The 23,494-nt window shown below is 36.7% G+C and overlaps 1 protein-coding gene, 1 long non-coding RNA gene and 1 other non-coding gene across 3 annotated transcripts in view; 2 read left to right on the top strand and 1 right to left on the bottom strand.

The window, feature by feature from the left end:
* Positions 1–4,203, top strand: part of LOC144322048 (uncharacterized) — a 34,012-nt gene extending 29,809 nt beyond the window's left edge. The window contains exon 3 of the long non-coding RNA XR_013387607.1: positions 3,890–4,203. This is a non-coding gene — a long non-coding RNA (uncharacterized LOC144322048). The remainder of the gene's footprint in view (positions 1–3,889) is intronic.
* ADAMTS19 (ADAM metallopeptidase with thrombospondin type 1 motif 19) overlaps positions 1–23,494 on the bottom strand; it is a 226,741-nt gene that overhangs the window by 184,634 nt on the left and 18,613 nt on the right. The window lies entirely within an intron of this gene.
* LOC144322898 (U6 spliceosomal RNA) lies at positions 20,291–20,397 on the top strand. Its single transcript, XR_013388495.1, has one exon. It is a non-coding gene; the product is annotated as a U6 spliceosomal RNA (small nuclear RNA).

The following is a 23,494-nucleotide window of genomic DNA, read 5'->3' as shown; positions in this document are numbered from 1 at the left end:
ATATATTGTGAGTCTTTGATAATACCCTATTTTAAAAAATAGCATGTCATAAGGGTATAAGTGATAAAGGATATGAGGGAGGTGTTAGATCATTATAATTTCAGGATATCAGGAGAGTCTTGAGGGATAGCAGAATCTGGGTAAGACCAGGGCAAGATTGCTCCCTAGGAGAGGAGATATTATGAACAAAGGCAAAGAGGACATGGAATCTAGCTAGCAGTTAAGAAGACGCCTGCCTTGAGTAGATGGGAAAATGTAGCCTAAAAACAAGTTAAATCCATATAATTGAAAACATCAAATGATGGAATTCTTGATAGGAAAATCAATGTCCTGAGGTTCTGAGGATTACTACTCTATCGTCTGACCAGAGGTATATTAGAGAATTCTAATTCAGTGAGACACTGAAAGAGCACAGGTGTTTTATTTCTAAACGGCAGTTACAAAAGTTATGAAAAGATCTGGCATCTGGAGATGCTTGTGAAAACACTGTGGACAAATGTCTGATGCTCTACATGATCTGAGCAATATACATTTGGCTTTATTTAAGTGTTTCCTTGTACAGTCACGTTAAAGTATATATCTCATTAAGTAAATAAAGTATATAAAGCATTATATAGTTCAGAGTGTAAGCATAATAGAGGGCTTGATGTAAATTATGATCCTAGAAGTTTATTTGATGCTTTACTCAGAATACATCATTTTCAACATTGCTATAAATAGGAGTGATTTTTCATGCGTTTGTGTATGCAATACATACAAGCAAGTCTATGAAAATACACTTCTGACACCCTGTGTATCCTATTGTTTTACAATGCTAAACTTCTCTTCCTGACTCGACCCTTTTGATGTTTACTCTTTACACCCACAGAGGGAAACTCTAAATCCTTAACAAAGATATATAAAGTAGAAGGTCATAATAAACTCTTGTCTGCTTCTCCAGCTTTATTTTTACTACTTCAACTTTATATATAACTGCAACAAATATACATTTTAATTGGGTGAACAAATTTTATATTTTAATGCATTTCAGAATAATTTTTAGTTGCAAATACACTGCACATGCTGTTTTCTCTTTCCAGAAAGGCACTCTCAGTTAATTTCTTCAAAATCAGGCCAACCTGGTCCTCTCTCCAAAGAAATCACTTCCTCCCTGATCCATTTGTACACTGCACCTTTCCCGTTATTACACTAATACATCTGCTACGATTATGGTCTTTGTGTGTCCCTGAATAGACCATGGGCTATTTGGGGGAAGGCTTTGGGCATAGAGCTCAGCTTCATGCCTTCAATACATAAGGCCTGGTACACAGGAGGTGCTCAAGGAATGTTGCTTTTAATTTAACATATTCTTCCTTTTTGAGATCAAAAGAAAACATATCCATTTGATGCTCCCAAGAACATCTATTCCATCTACTCCACCTGTAACTCCATCAGAGGGGAAATTACTATTTGATTTCTCCCCCTCTGGCATTCACAATGTTGCCTTCCTTGTGAGCCCAGGTTCTATCTTTAGGAAAAGCTTTCATGTGATCACATTGTTAACATTATTCTGTTTTCTTTCCTTGCCAAAGGGCTTCAGAAAGTATCTTGAAACTATAAAGGTAGACAGAAACTTAGGAATCATTGAGCCATAATTAGAGTTTTAAAGTCAAGAAAACCAAGACTTAGAAATGTTGCATAACTTGCCTAGAATCACACAGAAAGTTCATGTGAGTGTCAGAGCAGGAATCTAACACTCCCAATTTCCAAATTTGTTTTTGGTTTTAATACATCATTCTAAATTTGCTTGCTACCTGCATTCTAGTTTCCCCCACTGAACTCTGGAAATTGTTCTGAGGCCACCCACAATTTCCTGTCCTTTGTTCTCCTCTCTAAGGCATTTGACCCTTGACCACTTTTCTTCTCCACGAATATTACAGTGCTCTAGCCCTCTTCTCTAGCAACTGTTTCTGTTTCCTTAAACAGGAATATCCCTCACTCCAAAGCAGGTCTTCTGTCAGCAACTGCTGTCTGCAATGATCCCTCCCAAAGATTTTATAACGCCCTCTACGGAGCCAATACCCAAATTCCAAATCCCCCTCTCAGCCCACTGCTTCCATTGGAGATCCATGCTCCTCGCTGGTCACATCTCATCACCTCGCTTCAGATAACCGAACATTCTCCCACACCAGTGCCTCTCTCAGAGTGTGCCTTCAACTTGTTTCTCTTTGTGACTCCAACTTGTTTCTAGTTACTCAGGCTGAAGAAATGATAGAATCCTTTTGTTTTTCCTTTTCAAATTTCTTTTAAAATATTCAGAAGAAAACAATAAGAAAATAATATGCCTGTGTGCCAGACGTTGTATATATAGGATTTCATTTAATCAAACAGCAAGCTTATGACACATGTGCTAACCTCACAAGTTTATAGTTGAAAAAAGTGAGTTTCAAAAAGATTTATTGTGTCCCAAGGTCACAAATGAGTATGTGGAAAAGACAGGATTCAAACCAAAGTGTCTTTGTGAAGCCATCTGAGGAAGTCTAGGCCTTGCCATATGACTGTTATTCCAAATAACTCATCTTTAAAAAATTTTGCACTGAGGATTTGATGTCAAACACAACACCTCACAAATGTGAGATGTCCAAAATTTGATATCAACAGCAAGGCCAGGCCCTATCCCTCACAGAGCAGAAGACAAACATACTGTGTTAAGCTCTGAACTTTATCTTAAGCTGACTGTTTTATATGATGAGACATATTAACTGCCAAAGGCACTCTGAGTTCCTGAGAGGTCTGAGGGTTTCACTCCCAGGCATCCCTCCGTGCTATGCGCCCAATCACTCCCCCACAGCTGACTTGGGAGATTATTTCAAGGCTCTCATTTTTCTTTCCTTCTTCCTTTGTTTTACAATTCTCTTTTCTATCTTCTTTCTTGAAATGTCTCCTGATCATAAAACCAGAACATTTAAGTAGCAGAATATTTAAAAAATATAGTTAAAAAAAGCAAATCATTATCCCAAATCCCATTATATAGGATAATTACATAGGTATGTGTATATTTCTTCCTACTCTATTAACATACACACAGACACACAAAGTATATATGCGGGTATGTACTCGTGTGTACGGGTGTGTCTCTACACATGCACACATTTGTTAGTTTGACCTTCTACTTTATTTTCCCATTAAAGAACAGCTTAAAAAAATAAAGAACAGCTTAACAGCTATTGTATTTCTTAATGGTATTAAATAATCTTTATAAGCCTGTTTTTTTATCACTGAATAACAGTGTATCCTCAAAATATGTATTTATATTTATAAATATTTATTAGCTATTCATTCATTTAATCCTCTGTTCATTAAGTGAGTATCGACTTTGTACACCAGATGTAGGGGACAGCAGTGATCCAGACTGGCAAGAGCCATCACCAACTTACGTACACTGTAGGAAGGTATACAATTTGCTATTTATTCAACTGAGTCAAAGTTACATGTGCAGTTGCTCTATCACTGTTAATAAGCTTTATGTTGATAGTTTATACACTCATTTATATCTGTATTCTATTTCAAACACACACAAAAAGGTTCAAATATAGCCTGGAAGTATCCCCTCATATACCTAAGTACCAAGGCAGGAGCTGAAAGTGATCACCTAGAGAAGATGAACCAGCCCTCTTCAAAGGACAAGTGTGAAATCCCAAGAGGCTGAGGGGAATCTCTGAAGAGGACAGCCTCACAAGATCCCATAAACGTGGCCCATGAGAGACAAACAGTCACCATTTTAAGCACCTGTCAAACGTAATGCTCAGCACCACTATCCCATGACACAATTACTATGCCATGACACTGTCGCCAAGCCATGACACCACTGGTCACTCAAATATACTTCTCCCTCCTGCCTCCCTTACAGATTCTGCCTTCAAGGAGCCAGAGGACGCTCAGGACACTGAGTAGAAGAAATGAAAGCCCTGGATGGGGAAATAACAAGGGCTCTGACTTCACTCCCTCTTCTTCCCTGCAAGTGATTAGCTCCAAGAAAGCCTGAATATGGAGGTCATGTGGCAGAGAGACTAACTTTATGGGAATTTGGAGGGTTTGATGGTTAAAGGATAATATTTTAATTACCAGAATTTCTATGACTAAATTTACCAAGCAACTTCCCCCAACCTAAGAGTGAACAACACCCCAAAGAAGACCAGGAATAAACCCCTGGTTTCTATGATATCCTTTGAGTCCTGTTTATTCAATGGAAAGTTATACATATACAGTAAGAATTCAGGTGCCAAGTATTACAAGGGTTAGAGAGTGATGTGGGGAAGGTCCTTTGGGTGAGGTGACATCTGAGCAGAGATCTGAGAGTTGACCAAGGCAAGTTAGAGCAGAGAACATTCCAGGCAGAAGCAGAAATAAAGACCATGAGATGGGACCAACTTATCATGAATAAGGAAAACCAAGGTTAGAATGACTAGAGCAGAGAGATAGATCCCTGGGAAAATGATGACTAGAAAGGAACCCAAGGGCATTCCATGGTAGTATCACTTATCTGATTCATATTCAAAAATAAACCCTGATGAAATCCTCCTGTGGTTTTTGGACTATTTATCTTCTTGGACACTGGCTAGAGATTTTATTATGGGATGCTTCATGATGACCGTCTGCACTATGTTCTTTCAACAGTCTTATTTTGTCTCCATAATAATTGTGTAGGAATACATGTCATTTCTACAAATGAAAAAAAAATATGCTTTCTCTCCCATTTTCTTGAAAACCACTGCCCTTATCTAACTTTTTTGCCAGCATTTGACAGAGATATTCATTTTAAAACAATTTCAAAATGTTCCTTTTTAACTCCATTGTAGATAAACAACATCACAAGTATGATTATAAACAGAAGCTGAGAGCACCTGGCTGGCTGAGTTGGTTAAGTGCCTGCCTTTGGACCAAGTTATGATCTCAGAGTCCTGGAACTGAGCCCCACATTGGGCTCCCTGCTCAGTGGGGAGTCTGCTTTTCCCTCTTCATCTGCTCCTCACCCTGCTCATTCTCTCTTTCTCTCTTTCACTCTCTCAAATAAATAAAATATCAAAAAAAAAACAACACTATTTTATGTTGAAGATGTGAAAAGTGGAAAATGAATGCTCCACCCTAACATTTAGTATCCAAAATTATTTTGGTAAAGATTTTATTTATTTGAGTGAGAGAGAGAGAGAGAGAGAGAAAGATTGCACACATATGCATGAGTAGGAGGAGAGTCTACAAACCAACTGAGTCACTCAGGTGCCCTAGTAGTCAAAATTACTGACTTTTTATTATTAGAATGGTTATCTCATTTCTCATTTTATAGTCTAATTTTTGCTCAAATCAAGAAAGGCCACTGATTTTATTTTCATATAGTTTCTAACATCCATTCACTTTACTGTAATCTCTTATTGCTTAGAATAATTTTTAAATTAATCCCTCAGGATTTTTTTAAAGTTTTATTTATTGACTTATTTATCTGAGAGTGAGCGAGAGAGAGCGTGGCAGGAGGGTGGGCCGAGGAAAAGGGAAAGAGAGAATCCCAAACAGACTCCCCATTGAGCGCAGAGCCAGATATAGGGCTTGATCTCACAAGAGCTTGGTATCATGAGCTGAGCTAAAAATCAAATGTCAGATGCCTGACTGACTGAGCCACCCAGTACCCCATCCCTCAGGATTTTTCCAGATTCTTTAAACATGCAAAAAAGTGAGTTGAGGAATAGGAAGCAAATTCCTTTTTTATTGTTGTTGCAAATTCCATTTTAAATCTACTTGTAAGTTTATCAACCAGTCTAGCCAAAAGCTATTATGTTCTACTGTAGCTTCCTGATGATTATGTGTTACAAATGTATCTACTGAATACCTGTCACATGACAACATGCAAGGCATTGAAGATTCAAAAATGAAGAGATTTTAATCCTTATTTTTATGGGCCTTAACTATTAAAGGGAAAGGAAAAAAATCAGGCCTTCTGACAAGCATAAAGAATTATAAATTGTGAAAAGTATCATTGAAGAAACAAACAAGAACCTGGAAGAAAGACAATGGAGATTGAAATGCTAGAGAGGGTGGCCCACTGAGACATTTCTAAGGACTGAGCATTAGATGCAAGACCCAAAGAAGGAGTATCAAAAAGACTGTAGGCAAGAAAAGGTTGGTGTATTAGGCAGAGAACACCACATACCAAGACTATGACCCTAGAATACACATGGGAGAAACTCAATAGATTGACTTTGTGTTTACAAAAATGTATACTTTGAAATTATTATTTATTACAACCTATATTTGTGTTCTATATATTTATGCCACAGTAAAACTTATTTTAAAAATGAAACCAGGGGCACCTGTGTGGCTCAGTGGTTGAACATCTGTCTTTGTCTCAAGGCGTGATCCCGGGGTCCTGGGATCAAGTACTGTATCACTCTCCCCGTGGGAAGCCTGCTTCTCCCTCTGCCTATGTGTCTGTCTCTCTTTCTGTGTGTCTCTCATGAATGAATGAATGAATGAATGAATGAATGAACCAATGAATAAAATCTTAAAAAAAAAGAAAACTGAAGTATAAATAATGTAATAATATTACTTAGCAATACAGAGGCAAGGGAAATACTGAAAGAAATGCAACTGCTCCTAGAAGGCAGAAATCAAGCACAGAGAGGAGGGAGCAAAGTAGTTTATTTTTTTCTTCCTAAATATTTAAGATAACATTTCAAACAATGTACAGATATGACTGAGATGACACTTTAGTTTAAGAGAGAGGCTGAAATGGAGGGATACAAGACTTGTTGAGGATGGGCCACTACTGTAATTAAAGCAATTAATAATGGTGGCATTAGTGTAAAGTCTATTGAGAAAGACCTATAGATGTGTGAGGACAGTGTTAAAGAATCAACATGGAGACTGAGGCAGTGGCAGGAGTGACAAGACAAATAATAACAGTAGCAAAAACAGGACAGCAGGGCTGGCAGGGCATGATTCATGGAGAGTTCTGAAGACCATGATAAGGCACTTAGGTTTTGTTGGACGTGTAAACGGATGAACTGACAGTGGATGGCATGATCAAATAGAAATTTTGAAGAAAGTCACAGGTTATTTTTAGAAAACATATTATAGGGTAACAAGAGGAGAATGAGGAAGACTAGTTTGAGGCCATTGCAACAATTCAAGAGCAAGCCTATGGTGACCAGACCTAAGGAGCAACACATAGCTAAGGATATGGAAAAAAGTAAGCACATTTGAGATTAATTTCAGATACTCATAAAAACCAGAGGGTGACCACTCAGATTTGTTAATGGTTTAGGTGCTGGGACATGGAGGGACAATAACTCAGGGAATTCAGGATGACTTCAGAGCTTCAGAGCTTCTGCCTTAAGTACTTCAGAGGGAGACATGCAGGTCTGTAACTGAGATGTAAATCAAAAGACCTTATTAGGTTTGATGTATCTGTAAAATATCCAAGTGGAGAAATCAAGTAGACAGTTGGAATATGGAGCTTAGTGCACAGTTTTGAGCTGGAGACATGTGTCTGGGAGCTGCCAACATAAAGATAATCTTTCAATCCATGGGAAAAAGTGATGTTATCCAGAAAGGGAGTGTAAAGAGAGAGAGAGCAGAAGAGCCTAAAACCAAACCCAAAGGACCATAACATTGAGAACCAGAGAAGGACTCAGCAAAGGAGATGGAGGGGGAAGGGCCAGTGAGGTTAAAGGAAAGGTAGGAGCTAGTTGATTTTTTTAAATAAGAATAAACTCTTCCTAGAAGTAGTCTTTAAAAAAAGACAAGAATAAGCTCTCATTCAGTTCACTCCAAAGAAGCTATTGCCCTAACCCATATTGCTCAGGTTAAAAATTCAGTAGCCTTATGCAAGATGATCAAACACATGTGCTCGTGCTTCTGTTAAATTCAACAGCAAAAACCCAAGCGAAAGAACCCTCCCGTGCCTACATCAATCAGGGTTCTCCAAAGTCCTAATAATGTGACTTTTGTTTTGTGGCAAGTAAGAGAATTTTGCATGTTCCATTTTTGGGGGGAGTTATAGGGAGAATATGTTTATTAACTAACTCTGCTCACCCTATGCACTCTTTTAACAGTTGGCTTCCAGCTTGCCACTCACCCTAGCACTTAGTGAGCTGGTGCATATTCGGTCGTGCACCTAGTTGTTAAAGGGTTTAAAGGGTTAGTCACTCAGTGATTTCGCAGAGCCACTCACCATGGTGATGAACCCCTACAGCACTTATCTCATGCAATTCCAGCCCAGTTATGTGCTTCCAGTGGAACTGAATGAGACCACTGAGGAAGCTGCACAGCTGCAATGTGGGGAAGTACTCATCACTGCCAGGTCTTACTGGTGACCTCACAATTAACAGAGACTCTGCCAACCTCCTACATACCCCTAGAGAGTGGATGCAAATTCAGTTTACCATAGAAACAAGATTAGTGGAGCAAACTAGCCAAGGGCCATAGCACTGGTACTCAGAGACATGGAAAATGTGCTGCAACTTCTCTTCCAGATTCAACTAAAGGTCAAAATTAATAAACTAATTAATTGACTCAACAATATTTACTGAGTGTATACTATGTGTCAGCGAATGTGCCAGATGTAGGAAGTACAGCAGTGCACCAAACATTTTAAAACAGCCAATCTTAAGTATCTTTAATAATACAGACAGTCCCCCAATTATAACGGGTTTGACTTAATAAAATCTGATGATGGCGCAAAAGAGATGTGCCTCCAGTAGAAACCGTACTGCAAATTTTGAATTTGGATCTTTTCCTTGTCTGGCGACATGCATACCACACTGTCTCTGGTGAGGCTGGGCAGTGGGAGGAGCCACAGCTGCTGTTAGCCACACGATCCCGAGATTAAGCAATCCAATCATTGAGCCTACAACCATCCTGTACCCACTGAACCATTCTGTTTTTCACTTGCAGTACAGTATTCAATAAATCACATAAGAGAGACAACACTATAATATAAAATACACTTTGTGTTAGATGATTTTGTCCAGCTGTAGGCTAAGGTAGATGATCTAAACACATTTAAGGTAGGCTAGGTTAAGGGATGATGTTAGGTAGGTTACGAGCATTGAATGTGTTTTCAATTTATGATGGGTTTATCAGGATGCAACCCCATCATAAGTCAAGGAAGATCTGTAAATAAGGAGTTTCATTATTATAGATTTTAAGTCTTTTTTCTCATTTGCATGCACATCAGCAAAATGTGCTATTAGTTTGCCATTTAGGACCCTTGAATAATTCAAATATTCTCCCCCACTCCCATTTTGAATGGCAAAAGATAATATCCAAGAAATTATACTGGTGTTTTGCCCCCTTATAGGGAAAAATAAATCTTGTACCAACAAAGTTCTCCCATACATGGCCTGTTTCTGAACGTCAAGATCCCTGAATACCAGTCTGTGAGTAGGCAGTGCTGAACGAACACACTTGAGCATCTTTCCTCCCCACCTTTCTCTACTTTCTCTTCTTTTGTCCCATCAGTGAATACACAGGCTCATAAAGCTACTATAATATCAGGCTGACTTAAGAGGTCATACACCTAAAGAGCTAAAAAAAAAAAAAAATTGAGGTAAAAATCAGGAAATGCAAAGCACTCTGCACATACCAGAGCACATCAGGAATATTATATCCATGCATCACGATGTAAAAAGGACATTTATAAACAAGAGCTTATCCAAACCAAAAATCAGGGGTCATTTTGTTCCAAATTCCACCCAGAGAAGAAACATTCATCAACACCTTTGATAAATATTTAATATTCTGCTTATGCATTTCAATCACTAATAGGGCAGTCACTGCTCTGAAGCAATCCAGACCTCTAACGGACAGCAGTAAGTCTCAGAAATATTTTTATAAAAGGTCCAGAAGGCTTCTTCACCACCACATTAAATCACAAGTCCTGACTGTACATCCTAAGCACCTTTTCACATTTCAAATATATGACAAATATTCTCATGGCCTCTGTGTTTGTGGCCAGTTACCATAATCATCCCTGATATGAAATCTGTCTTCATTCTTTTCATTTTACTTGTATGCTCCCTAGTTTATCAATGCAATTCTTAGGTTTGATATTATTTGATTTTAAGGTAAGTGAGTGAACGTTCAATAAAAAATGTCTAGCACTTAGGATAAGTTGAAAGAAAAGACTGCAGGAAGAGTAGCACATTAAGAATCTGGTATAGGGGATCCCTGGGTGGCGCAGCGGTTTGGTGCCTGCCTTTGGCCCAGGGCGCGATCCTGGAGACCCGGGATCGAATCCCACATCAGGCTCCCGGTGCATGGAGCCTGCTTCTCCCTCTGCCTGTGTCTCTGCCTCTCTCTCTCTCTGTGTGTGACTATCATAAATAAATTTTAAAAATAAATAAATAAATTATTTAAAAAAAAAGAATCTGGTATAGACTGGCATAGGACAATAAGAGAGGAGGTGTTTTTATATATAATTACCACTCTTTATTAGGAAGTATTTCAAACTTTCAGAAATATATAGAGTATCCAAGATTCAATTCCCACTATTTAACAAACATTAATATTTATGCACTGTAGATAACTTTTTAAAAATATAATAGATTCAGCTGAAATGGACCTGTACACCTTCTCAAAACCAATTCCCTCCTCTTACTGCTAAGAGGTAACAACTACACTGAAGATATGTGTATCCTTTGCGCTCATGTTTTAAGTTTTCACTAATATGTATTGTCTTTGCAATGAGCATGCTTGGATCTATTTAAAAAGATTTGCTCCGGTAGCTGTACAGAGGATAGGGTACAGATGGGAGAAAGGCCACATGATGACAGGTAATTGGTGGCTCAAGTATAATGTAGAGCTTACAATGTTTGAATGTGCCCCCTGAAAGAAAAAAAGGAATTCAGGATCCACAATATGATTTTTGGCCCTTACCAAATGACCATCAGCAAGATGAAGAATAACATGAGGAGAGGAGAATTTGGGGTTGGAGTAGGAGAGATGATCACTTCAGCTTAGAACATGTTAATGTTAAGTTTGATATATCTACTAGACTTCATGTTGAAATGTCAAATACGTATCTGGATATACAAAGTTGGAGCTCAACAGAGAGATCTAAATTAGAATTACCTATTTTGGAATCGCTGGCATACAGTTGGCATTTAAGCTATGAGACTGGGTAAGATCCCCAAATAAGTGTACCCACAAAAGAAAACAAGGCCCCTGACTAAGCACTGAGTCACACCTGTTAGGAAGGCATAAAGAATGATCAACGAGGGATCCCTGGGTGGCGCAGCGGTTTGGCGCCTGCCTTTGGCCCAGGGCGGGATCCTGGAGACCCGGGATCGAATCCCACGTCGGGCTCCCTGTGCATGGAGCCTGCTTCTCCCTCTGCCTGTGTCTCTGCCTCTCTCTCTCTCTCTCTGTGTGACTATCATAAATAAATAAATAAATAAACAAATAAAGAATGATCAATGAAGTAGCCTGAGAGGGAGCAGTTAGGAAGTTGTAGAATCCTAGGATGGTGAGTAATAAAGACACGTATCAAGAAGGAAGGGTAGCCTGACCAGTTATTCCCAAACTGCTGAAGGTCAGGTAAGAGAAGAATGTATTAGTAGCCCCAAGTGAATATCTGTCTCTATCAGCTCCACATTCTCTATCCTTTGCAATGAACTATTCTGAAATATAGACATTTGTTTATAATTCAAAAAAAAAGCTAGGAGGACTACCATTCAATTCCTTATTTCATTAATTCATTAATATGAATCTCAATGGAAGATGGAATATCTGACCTCAAAATTTACACATATATAAAACTTTTGTAACTTTAATATTAGTGAATGGAATGTCTTTGAAATGAAAATGAAATATTAGGAAAAGTAAAATATTTGAGAGCAGTCCATCATGAATAAACTGAAAAGTAACTGGGGTGTGGTGCTTGTTAAATAGATAATACATGGAGTTGCCTGGGTGGCTCAGTTGGTTAAGTGTCTAACTCTTGATCTCAGCTCAGGTCTTGATCTCAGGGTCCTGAGTTCAAGTCCCGTGTTGGGTTCCATACTGGGAATGGAGCCTACTTAAAAAAAAAAAAAAAAAAAAGATAATACATGGGTAATATTGACTCCTGTCTTCTATCTGGATTGTTATAAAATATAAAGTTAAGTCATTCTATTCCATCCAAATTTTATTTAAATTGTAGAATTTCTCCTTTATTACTGAAAGTTTTATAACATTATATGCAACCAAGATATTAAAACTATTTTTAAATACTGACTCCACCACACACAAAAAAAATGGGCAACCACTTACAGATTCTCAGCACTTGCAAACTGAATTAGAACCCTATTAATTTTCTTATCTAAGAGGTTGATTAAAATTGTTGAATAGGCAGAGGCAGGGACAGAATCATGACATTTCCTAGAAACCTCTTTCCTATTTGTATTAGTAGTCTTAAGATAACTTCATTTAAATAGTTAGAAATCCAGAGGTGTTCCCCAGTCAGTTAAGGGTCTGCCTTTGGCTCAGGTCATGATCCCACAAGTCTTGGACTGAATCTCTCATTGGGCTCCCTGCTTATTAGCAAAGTGTCTGCTTCTCCCTCTCCTTCTTCCTCTCTCCCTGCTCTTGCTCCCTCTTCCTTTCTCTCTCTCTCTCTCCAAATAAACAAAATCTTACAAAATAAATAAATAAATCTAACTAAATGTTCTCATCCTGAATGACTAAGTCACTTTTTAAAAATTACTATACAGCATCTCACTTAAAAGAAAAAATGCTATTCAAAACTCTGAAAGGAATACTTTAACTGAGCTCAACTAAAAATGGAAAACATTTTGGACTGAGAAGACATTTGGAATAAATGTGATTACCACACACTGATTCTGTAAATGACAGCCATAAAGACTCTAACACCCAAATGAATAAACCACATGTACATTTCATAATGAACACAAACAAACAGGAACAGGTATGGAATCATGGTTAGTAATTTTACAAATGTAAATTCCAATAAACATGCACAATTGCATTGTCACATAGAAATAAAATTTTAAACTAGAACATATCAAGGGTCGAGAGGTTCCCAGAATAACAGGTACTCTGAAACAGTGCTGGTGGTAAAAGAGTTGTTTATGAACACTCTGGAGAGCCATTTTACACTATCTCATAAATAGAGATGTGTATACCCAATGTCTCAGCAGTTTCACCAATAAGAAATATTTGCACAAGTGCATAAGGGAGAAGTCAAGTGCAAGACTGGAAGTGAAAACTGCTTCTCGTAATTAGACAAATAGGACAACAACTTGCATGACCTCTGTGTGAATCAATCTAAAAGAATAAGGTGGTAATAAAATACATGTTTTTAAAAGCCATTCATAGTGGTAGTGTTTACTTTGCAAATTCTCTCAGCTATCTAGGATGAAATGACACATCTACATCAGAACACATGGATTTATTAAGAGTTAGGGAATCTCTTGTTACCTAACTAGACTCAATTCCATGTGGCCAGTACTTATTTCAACTTTCACAAGCCTGAAACTCATAATTTATTGTTTGGTAAACTCAACATATGTATGTGAGTGCTCCGTGTAATCTTCATAGAATATTACAAATTTATTCTTACCTTGTAAGAGTATTCTTTACCTTGTAAAGTACTTAGCACAGTCCCTAGCAGGCTACCCATGCACATTCTCTTCTCATTTCTGCTTCCTACACATTCTTCTGAAATTTCTGAAAGCTGTGTAGGAAATTGAAGGTTATAGGAAAACAAGGAAATCAACCCATCATCTCTGTGGGTGTGCATTTTATTAGTTACTTTGATCACTTGGCCATGAGAAGTCACTATGTAATTTATTTGTACTTGAATGGGGAATTGTCAGAGTCCTTTTGGAAATTAGATCCTAGAGGCCACTTTGGCACTAAAAATTTGAAAGGAGTTTTGGAGGAAGAATGTTAGTGAGAAAACTTCATTTAACTGCTCAATCAACCGATAGACATTTCCTGTAATGCAAGCGGTAGTTAGGTTTATGTTTCCTTTCAGACCTATTTAAATAAATTGATGTACAAATTGCACATAGGCATACTACTACTTATGTTAACCTAATATATATTACCCATCCATTTAATTAAAAATATCTAATAGCATTTCCAAAAGTCTAGATTATTTCATGCACTGACCAAAATATTTTCCTTTTTTTTTTAAAGATTTTATTTATTTATATATGAGACACACAGAGAATGGCAGAGACATAGGCAGAAGAAGAAGCAGTCTCCCTGCAGGAAGCCTGATGTGGGAATCGATCCCAGGACCCTGGGATCAAGACCTAAGCCAAAGGCAGACGTTCAACCACCCAGCCACCCAGGTTAGGGTGCCCCGACCAAAATATTTTCCATTCTTCATTTTCATTCTAACTAAAACACATTTAAACTCCCCTTACAGTGAAGTTCTAAATAATTTACTGCATCTTAAAAGGTGAAGACACAGAGACAGTGAGAGGGTAAGTAAATTGCCTAAGGTTACATAGTACAGTTGTCACGGTGGAGCTTGGCTTCAAACCCACACACTGGCTCCTGAGTCCACACTCTTAATTTAAAGGATCCAAAGAGCTTCACAAGTAAGCTTGTAACCCTCTGAAAATTCCATTTTCAATTGGTAATGACTAAAGTTTTTTTTTCCTCTGTCAACTTAGTACTAAACTAAAAAGTATATATATTGTTTCAGCTGCATGTAAAAGGAGGTTTTCCTAAATGGAGGTATTTTGTTTTGTTTTGTTTTTTTGATGTTTGGGGTTTTTAGGCCATAGCACATGAAATTGCTTTTTATTGTACACCAAACATTCATATATATTGATAATTTCATATAATTCAGCATATGCAGAACAAACCTTAAGCACAAAGGATAAAGGCAGAGGATGTAGCACTGAAAGACCAAATTCAGTACTTAATCACATGGGAGCAGTGTCCACTTAAGCAAATAATATAACCTCCTTGGTTCTTATTTTTCTCACTGCTAGAGTTAAAACATACTAAGATCTGTTGATAAGGGTTCCTGAGAAATTAACAGTTTAACCTATAAAAAAAATCTCATCAACTGTAATGTTCAAAACAAGCATGATGCACTCCTCCAAATAACAGAGCCAAAGCCTTAATCACAAAAGATGGATGCTTCCAAAGCATCTGCACAACTCAGAATATGCTTCCTAGAAAATATGAAAACAAGCAATCTCAGGAAATTATAACTGACTGTGCATCCATCCAGGAAACTACGAGCCAATGGTCCTGAAAAGATTCTCATAAATGATAAAATGGAAGATTTGAGATCACTGAATTAAAAAAAGGAAAGGTTTTGAAAACTGAAACTGCCATAGGCCAGTAGGTTTGGAAATGGGCTTCTTCACCGTGACTTCATTGAACATCCCACCACAGGATATGGAGCCTAGATCACTGTGGTTACCACAAGGACCTAGCAGACAACTAACACTTTCCAAATCACAGAGAGGTGAACAGAAGGAACAGTACAGAAAAGAGAATCCAAGAGGCACTGTTTTCTCTCACTTCTGCTGCATTACCTTTCTTTTTCTTCTGATATTGAGCTTAAAGATGAGAAAACCTACCAACTGTTTTAGTTAAGTGTATTACTTTTTCACAATGGGCACTTGATAAAGGTTAGCCCGTAGGTGAATAATGATGTCAAAATTACTACCTACTGACTTGAGTAGTAAATCACAACTATGAACGAAAGCTAAATGGGCTCAATTGTGACATCAAGTCTCATCTTCATAGATTACTAAGGCTTTGTAACATTTTGAAATGTATTCTATACTCTGGATTAATTTCCTTAAACACCACTCATTCAGTTTCAAGAGCATGCATGCCAAATTTGGTTCACTTTTCAGCCTTAGGAGCTGGGCTGATGGTTGGCAGATAAAAATGGGTGTGAGTGTCTGTGTAAAGCTTAGTCAGGACAAAGGCAACAACATTAGGAGTGAAATTAAAGTGGCCCTTTCCTATCTTATGGATAACAGCTTCCTGTCCATTAAAGGAAATGATATATGTGAAAGCACTTCACACAACTATAAATCTTTATAGAAAGTGAACTATTCCTGTGTTCTACCTTACAAAGTCTTAAGTACCTTATCTCTAGATAACGAAGATTTTCAATTCAACATAAAAGCCTGGTATGTTTCCTTTGCTATGGCTGCTAATAGGATCTCTAGCAGAAAATAAATAAAACCAGAGGCCTAAAAATCACACCACCCACACAATACAGAGTTACAACATTGCCACATGCTTTCTTTGGGGTTTGCAATTTATCTGGGACCTATTATTTATTCAATTTATCCAACACGTAGACCATATATGGGTATGAATCCCTTCAGGTTTGATTCAACAACTACCCAAAGAATACATATGAATTACAGTTCTCACTAAACAGTATACGCCAGAGTAATTGCTTTAAAAGAGTTGAAGACACATGTTTTATTGAATTACACTCTTAGTAAGAACCCAGACCACTTCTGCAGAATGAAAGTAATTATTTCAACAAACTGAGATTATTCCAAACTGAGAAAGTTCATCTAGAAAATGTTATGCTATTTGGAATTTAGTACAAATGCCAAGAGAAAGGATAAATGTATTTAATATTTTACATATATAAAAAGATGAGAAACAAAACTTTAAAATTCAATTATATTAATTAGTATGTATATGTGAATTATACATTTTTATATGCATATTATGGTCCATGAACAGAAATATAACCATTTACAACTGAATCAAGGCACTATACAAGATGGTGAGCTGGAGCTAAGCTATGTTATTATAAACATATATATATATATATATATATATATATATGTATATACATATATATGCACTATACACACACACACACACACTTACTATAAGACAAACTTTAATTAAATTTAAAACAGACCTGAAAGGCCATAAAATTGAAATATTTAATATTGACCTACTACAGAGTGAAGTATTTTTGTTTTTGTTTCTGGAGTTTTTTGGGGGGAAGAGCAGAGGGAGGAGAGAGAGAATCCCAAGTAGGCTCGACATCCAGTGCAGAGCCTGATGCAGGGCTGGATCTCACAATGCTGAGATCATGACCTGAGCCAAAATCAAGAGTCAGACACTTTACTGACTGACCCACCCAGGTGCCTCTACCATGAGTTTTTAAGGAACTTTATTTATAGAACTTTAAAATGCAAAGAGTTTAACTTTATGGCTAAAGTGCACTGTTATATATATAATAAATAACACCATATGTTGAAAAACCATCTTGCTTTTTAAGCCCTGATTCAAATTTTTCTCTGCATCTTGAAAGTCCCCCACTATCCCTTTGAGAGAAAATAATCTTGAAATTCTTGAGGAATTAAAATAAATGCCTAGGTTAAATAGATATCTAAGAAAGAAGTTTTAGTTGCCTCAACTTCACTCTGTTTAATTAGTGATAATTATATTGGAAAGAATATCTAATTCAAGTTTTACCTGTATTAAGCTAAATAGTATGTATACCTAACAGGAGTGAGCAGAAGAATGCTAGAGGCAAAGAAGAAAAGAACTGAGGTCTCTCCTTCTCCCTCTCTCTGTCTCTGTCTCTGTCTCTGTCTCTCTCTCTCTCTCTCTCTCTCTCACACACACACACACACACACACACTCATTTATTATAAGTTGGCATTATACCTTGTGACCTTACTAAATTTTTTAGTTTTAGTAGCTATTTAGTAGGTTCCTTAGGATTTCCCATGTATATGATCATGTTGTCTGCATATAAAGACAATTTTACCTCTTTCTGTTCTATCTACATGTCTTTAATTTTTTAATTAATGTATTTACTTTTGCTTATAGTACTGGTTAAAATCCCTGGTGCAATGTTGAATACAAGTGGTGAGAATGAATATCCTCATCCTATTACTGATAATACAGTCTTTTGCACTTAAAAATGATGTCAACCAAGGCTTTTTTATTTTTCTTTTTTTGTAGATGAGCATTAACAGGTTTTGGTAAGTACTATCTAGCCTTAGTTTGCTAAACACTTTTATCAGAAATTAATGTTAAATTTTGTCAAACTATTTTTCTGTATTCATTGGCATTGTTGTATACTTCTTCATTTGTTTCATGTATTGAATGACATTGATAAATATTTTTAAGGTTAAGCCATCCTTGCATTCTTGGGATAATCTCTTTCTGGTCATGATATATTATTCTTTTTATCTATTGCTAGTTTTTAACTGCTTATATTTGGTAAGTATTTTAATGTCTATGTTTCTGTGGGATTAAACTATGGGTTTTATTTTTTTTCTTGGCAATATCTTTATCCGTTTTGTTTGTTTGTTTGTTTTTGTGAGGGAGAGAGAGAGAGATGGGGAGGGAGGAGCAGAGGGAGATGGAGAGAGAATCACAAGCAGGTCCCATGCCCAGCACAGAGCCCATGTGGAGCTCAATCCCACAACCCTGAGATCACGACCTGAGCCAAAATCAAGAATCGGCCGCACAACTGACTGAGCCACCCAGGTACCCTTCTTTATTTGTCTTTGACATCAGGATAATGCTGGCCCTATAAAAGTATTGGGAACTGTTCTGTTTCTTCAAATGACTTGAAAGAATCTGTGGTATTTCATCAAATGGATGGTTAACAAAATTCACTTCAATTTGGCCCTGGAATTTTCTTTGTGGGAAAAATTTTAACTATAAATTCAATCACACTTTATTTAGAGCTCCACAGATGTTCTGCATTATTTTTTGAGCCAGATTATTAATATGTATCTTTCTTTTTTTAATTTTATTTATTTATTCATGAGAGGTACAGAGAGAGAAAGGCAGAGACACAGGCAGAGGGAGAAGCAGGCTCCATGCAGGGAGCCCGACACAAGACTCAATCCTGGGACTCCGGGATCACACCCTGGGCCAAAGGCAGACACCCAACCACTGAGCCACCCAGGTGTCCCTTATATGTATCTTTCAAGGATTTGTCCTGTTCACCCAGTGTTATAAACTTTCTTGACATAAAGTTGTTCATAACATTCCCTTATTATAATATTAATTCCAAAGAAACCATTGTGATGTCTCCCTTTTATTCCTAATATTGATAATTTGTGTTTTTTCTTTGATCAATCCAGCTAGAGATATAGCAATTTTATTATTCTTTCCAGAAATTTTATTTTTCTCCACTATTTCTGCTTTATTTAACTTCAATGCTTACTGTTCTTACATATATTATTTCCTTCTATGCATTCTGGGTTTAATTTGCTCTTTTTTTCCTGATTTAAGATTGAACTATCGTATTCCCTGACATAAGTATTTAATGATATAAATTTTCCCATAAGTATTACTTAGCTGCATCCCATATATTTTGATACAGCGTTCTCATTTTATTTCATTTCAAAATATTTTTTAAATTTCTCAGTGAATTCTTCTTTGATCTATGTACTATTCGGTAGTGTACTGTTTCACTTACAAACTTATACTAATTTTCAGGCATTATTTTGCTTGCTGATTTCCATTAATTTCACTGTTGCCAGAGAACACATTAATATGTTTTCAGTTATTTTAAATTTGTTGAGAAGATTTTTTACAGCCCCACCACATATGATCTAGCTTGATGACTGTTCTAAGTGTTTTCTGGCAAAATTTTCTGGAAGTGGGTTAGTGGTATTGTTCACTTTTTCCATTTTTAAAACAAATTTTTCTATGGGTGCATGGATGGTGCAGTCAGTTGAGTATCTGACTCGGTTTCGGCTACTAAAGTTGTGATCTTGGGATCCTGGGATTGAGCCCAGTGACAGGCTCTGCATTCAGCATGGAGTCTACATGGGATTCTCCCTTCCTCTTCCTCTGCCTGTCCCTTCTCTGTGCTCTCTCACTCTCCCTCTTTCAAATAAATGTTTACAAAAATAAAAAAAAAAAAACGAATGTTTTAATTTGCTCCACTAATGACCAAAATGTGAGTAAAGATTAGAAAAAATAATAGTCTGACAATACCAGAAGTTTGTTGGTATGGATGTGGGAAAAAACACAGCTGGCAAGAGGAAATTGTATTATAATCACCATAAGGAACCACCTGAATATATATAATAATTAATGAAAATAGGTACATCGAGAAGCCAACATACTATTGATAGGCATATACCCAAGAGAAACTCTCACACATGTGCACATGAAACTCAAAAAAAGAAGATCATTATTCTATTTTAGCTCTAAAATGTAAAAATTAAAGGGGAGGCAAAGGTGAATGAACAGTAATAATAGGTGAATGGATAAATAAACTATACTATATACAAACAAGTATTGCAGTTTAAAGGGTAGACAAGACATACTCGCTTCAGCAGTACATAGACTAAACTTGGAATGATACAGAGAAGACTGGCAAGGCCCCTGCACAAGGATAACAAGCAAATTCATGAAGCATTTCATATTTTTTAAAAATGAAACAATTCAAAAATACAATATGAATTTTTAAAAGCCAGTTCTTTTTTGGCTATCCAGATGGGGCATCTAGTGGCTAGAGGCCAAAGATGCTATTAAATATTCTGCAATGCACCAAACAGCCCCAAAACAATTGCCCAAAATGTCCTTGGTGATGAGGCTAAGAAATCCTGCTCTGGGAATAATTTATTTGCATTATTTCTCTAATCTCAACTATAACCATATGAAATAGGAAATATTTTTCCTTGTGTTAAATATGAAGCAGAATGTCAGATTAAATATCTTATTCAAAGTAACATATAATAAATAGCAAAGCTGCTTGTTCTTAACTAAGAAGTTATATTAGCATTTTAAATAAATTACTATGTTCTCATATTATGGAATATTATATAGTTGTTTAAAAAGATTTACATAAATGACATAAAATTATCTTAAGGCTACAAACTTGAAGATATTTGCAATGTATATAACTAATAAAATATTAGTACATTAAACAAATAAAAATTTCTCATCATTCAATTAAAAAGTTACAAAAGTTATATCCTGTTTATATTATAAAAGCAAAATTAAGTGTATAAAAATACCAGAAATGTTGCTCACCTATGGCCCTATCTATACACTCAAAGAAAATCCTAAGAAAGGAATTTACCTAAAGGGATTAATTATATTTTTATAAAAATTCACCTTTAGGACACCTGGGTGGCTCAGCGGTTGAGCATCTGCCTTCGGCTCAGAGTGTGATTCTGGAGTCCCAGGATCGAGTCCTGCATAGGGCTCCCTGCATGGAGCCTGCTTCTCCCTCTGCCTATGTCTCTGCCTCTCTCTCTCTCTCTTTATCTGTGTCTTTCATGAATAAATAAATAAAACCTTTAAAAAAATTCACCTTTAGAAAATCTCAAAATAAAAATAACTGGTGAAAATCTTCATGGTACCTCCAGAAATGTAAACAAGAGGTCAGTGATTAGTGGGACAGGGTGGTGTAGATAGTAATGGATAGTTACAGTGATGTCATTGAGCATGATCGATAATAATTCTTTGTTCTTACAAATCCTGTTACAATGTAAACAAATGTTTAGAGCAGCACTTAATTGAAATTTTGCAAATCTATGTATAATATGATGGAGCTTTTTTTTTGAATCATTGTGTTCTTTGGGAATGAAGAAACCTGGTAGTTCTCTTAATTTGGAGAAATAAAGGGAACAAGAAACCCCACATGAAGTATGTTATATTCCATGTATATGGAACAGAAAAGCTGAAAAGGTGAGGGGATAATTCAACTTGACACCTAAAAAGGTTGTCTGGATGACTGAAGGCCCATAAAGTGATAGAGTTCATGAGGTGAGCCACTTTTGCCTGGGGACAGCGTTTAACTTCAAATTTAATTTCTCTTTAGTAATAATGCTGTTCAGGAGTTCCTGGTTGACTCACTTGTTAAACAATAGACTCCTGATTTCTCCTCAGGTTGTGATCACAGGGTTCTAGGATCCAACTCTGTGTCAGGCCCATGCTGGGCAGGGAGTTTGCTTGAGATTCTTTCCCTCTGCCCCTTCCCCCATTCACACACTCTCTCTCAAATAAATAAATCTATTTAAAAAAAAAAAAAAGAATGTTGTTTACTGATTTTTCTTAAGGGAGTTTTGTGTTTTACAATATTATTTGTCCATTTCATTAAAATGACTGAATTTACTGTCACAAAGTTGTTTATTATATTCCCTTGTTATCCTTTTCAGGCCTACTGTATTTGTAATGATGTCCTCACTCTAATTATATTGAGCATTTGTGTTTATTTTTTTTACAAATAGGAGTTTATCAATTATTTTTATTTTGTAATGTAATGTAACTAATTTTCCCTAATAATGTTCTATTCTTTTTCATTGATATCAGCTCTTTCTTTTTTAAAGATTATATTTATTTATTCATGAGAGACACACAGAGAGAGGCAGAGAGAGAAGCAGGCTCCCTGCAGGGAGATGGATGCAGAATTTGATCCCAGGACCCTGGGATCACTACCTGAGCCAAAGGCAGATGCTCAACCACTGAGCAACCCTCACTCATATCAGCTCTTATTTTTATTTCTCCTTTCTGCTTAATTTGCTCTTCTTTTTTTCTAATTTTTTCATGTGTATACTTAGATCATTGATGTGTAATCTTTTTTTCTTTTTTTCTATGTATGTGATGTATATTCCTCTATGCACCACTTTAGTTGCAATCCACAAATTATGATATGTTGTATTTCATTTTCATCCACGTCCCCAAATTTTCTAATTTCCTTTGTGATTATTTCCTATGTTATCTGAAAGTATATTATTTCATTTCCAAATACTTGAGGATTTCCCATATACCTTTCTCTTACTAATTGCTATTTTTAATTTTGTTGGACTAAGAAAACTTACTTTGTCGTACTTCACTCCCCTTAACTTCACAGAGACATGCTTTATGGCCTTGAATAAGGTATTATATAGGGATATATTCTTGGGGCACTGGCAAAATAATGTGTGCCTCTGGTGTGGCAGGGTAGAATGTTCTACAAATTTCAGATCGATATTCAGACAAACAGACCAGAAGAGCCCTCTGCACATCAAAACCCTCTCTTAATGCACTGTTCCCTCTTCTTTAGTCCTTCAGAAAATTCTAGCTTCCTTGGCTTCTCTCAATCCCAACCCTGTCTCTTTAATTCAACAAGAATGCTGAGCTCTATTTTTGTTCCCTTTCAGTGCTGCAGCCTCTCTCAGGCTGTAAACTGGGACATATGCACAGATTCTTCATTGGTTTCTTTTCTCTCAGGGATGATTGCCATGTGCTACCTTTTGTCCAATGCCTGAAAAACCATTAATCCACATAGTTTGCCTGACGTTCTATTTCCTATTTCATCATGGCTGGAAGTCAGAGTTCCACGAGTTCTTATTCTACTTGCACACTTTTCAAACCAAATATTCTACAAAATGACATGATACTAAATAGGAAACAATGGGGCTGATGGCACTCAAGTTAGAAGAGCCTAGAGTTCACCTTCTATTCTTAACCCTCCCTTTCATTTTCCTTCACTCCAAAACCAGAAACATGGCAATTTCTGAAATTTCTGAAACTTAAT

The sequence above is a fragment of the Canis aureus genome, chromosome 10 (assembly GCF_053574225.1).
Source record: "Canis aureus isolate CA01 chromosome 10, VMU_Caureus_v.1.0, whole genome shotgun sequence".
Lineage (NCBI taxonomy): Eukaryota > Metazoa > Chordata > Mammalia > Carnivora > Canidae > Canis > Canis aureus.
The sequence above is the reverse complement of the archived record's forward strand: the minus strand, read 5'-3'. Positions and strand labels throughout refer to the sequence as shown.